This window comes from Elephantulus edwardii, unplaced genomic scaffold (assembly GCF_000299155.1).
Source record: "Elephantulus edwardii isolate Elephantulus edwardi_28Jun2011 unplaced genomic scaffold, EleEdw1.0 scaffold00107, whole genome shotgun sequence".
Taxonomy (NCBI): domain Eukaryota; kingdom Metazoa; phylum Chordata; class Mammalia; order Macroscelidea; family Macroscelididae; genus Elephantulus; species Elephantulus edwardii.
In genome coordinates, this window is record NW_006399857.1 from 10,374,513 (window position 1) to 10,376,634 (window position 2,122).

Here is a 2,122-nt window from a genome sequence, read left to right on the forward strand (position 1 = left end):
GCTTTAGGCCTCCTCAATTTTAGCAAGCAAGATTGTGTTATCTGCGTAATGTAGGTTGTTGATGAGTCTTCCTCCAATCCTGAAGTTGTATTCCACTTCATAAAGTCCACCCTTTTGAATAATCTGTCCTGAATATAGATAAAAAGATACAGAGACAGGGAGCATCTCTGATTCACTCCTTTCCTGATTTTGAATCATATATTGTTTCCTTGCTCTGTTCTGGCATCTACCTCCTGGTCTAAGTATAAGTTTTGCATGAACACAATCAGGTGTTCTGGTACTCCCATTCTTCTCAAGGTTAGCCACAAAGGCAAATGCTTTTGCACAGTCAATGAAGCACAGATAGTCATTCCTTTGGTACTCTCCACTTTTGCCAAAGGTCCATTAAATATTGACAATGATGTTCCTAATGGTATGAATTCTTCCAAATCAGCTTATTTTTCTGGTAGTTCCCTGTCAATGTACTGTTACAGTTGTTTTTGGATGATCATCAACAGGATTTTGCTTGCATGTGATATTAGTGATATTATTGTATCATATCAGCACTCTGTTGGGTTACCTTTTTTTAAATTATAATAAATTGAATTTCTTTCAGTCAGTTGACCAGATGGTGGTTCTCCAGATTTCTTGGCACATTATGATAACAAGCTCAAGATGTCTAATGAAAACACTTAGCATCTTCCCTTGTATAGAGTGATTTAACTGTACTTTTTCCAATAGAGCATTGTCTTCTAACACTCTCTTGTTTTCTCAAACACCAAAATTTAGAGGCATTAGTAATTTTAACTAATTTACTGCAAAATAATTAAGTCACTATTTTGCTTATTACTGTCCAATTTTCATATACATGTTGTTGTTGTTGTTTGTTGGTGCCATGAAGTCAAGTAAAACTCATAGCAATGCTATAAACAAAAGATCTGAACCCTACTCTACCCTGCACTATCCTCATACATTCTGACACATAAGAGCCCATGGTAGAGTCACTGTGTCAAGTTACTTGGTTGAGGGTCATCCTCTTCTCTACCAATCCTCCACCCTTCCTGGCATCATGTCTCTCCAAGGAATAGCCCCTCCTCGCAATATGAGGAGAAATGTGACCCTCCATTGGTTTTAAGATTATCTTAGTTAGAAGAGATTCCCTTGTCTTTATTCTTTGGTGTAATGGATAATCTTTAAACACAGAATTTTTGGTTAGTAGACCAAAATTTAACACTGATTATAATCCTAGTCATTTGACATGTCAGTATTTCAAGTTTAACGGTGTATATGAGGGGAAATACTTATTAGTTGCTTTTCTATTTACTATTTTGAAAATAATTTTACCTGCAGTTCTTTTTTTGCTCAAATTGAAATATTATAAAGTGTTTCCATAAGCTCTCATTTGAAAGTATTTTCTTGGTGAGTCATTGCAATATACTGATGTGCAATTGCATTAAGAATTTGGAAGAAATAGGGAAAAATAAAATGGAAGTAAAATGAATTCATTAAATCTCTATTGAACAGGGATTCATCGATAGAGATAAGTGTTAAGACATTAAATTTATTTCTATGAGTATAAGTGTACTAAAAGCAACAGGGATGCATCATTTCTTCATACCTTTTCAATCTGTGGTGGAACAGGATCATTTGTGAGCTGGACTTTATGAGGAGGAATGGGGCATCACACTTGGAGGAATACACACCAATGATCATTGTTTTGTAGATGACACAACCTTGCTTACTGAAACTGAGGAGGACTTGAGGTGTTTGATGCAGAAGGTCGATGACTGGAGTCTTTAATATGGATTGAAGCACAATATCAAGAAAATAAAGATTCTCACCACTGAGTTAATTGGCAGCATTATGACAGATGTAGAAGAGATTGACGCTGTTAGCAATTTCAGCGTGCTCAGCTCCACAATCAACACTCTTGACACCAGCAGTCAGGAAATAAAAAAGACAAGTTACACTGGAGAAGTTTGCTGTCAGAGACATCTCCAGACTGCTCAAGAACAATGATATCAGTAGAGAGACTAAGGTGCGTGCACTTGATCCAAGCCATAGTCTTCACAATTATTTGCTATGCATCACAGAACTGGAAAATGACTAAGGATAATAGAACAACAATCAATGTCTTACAGAT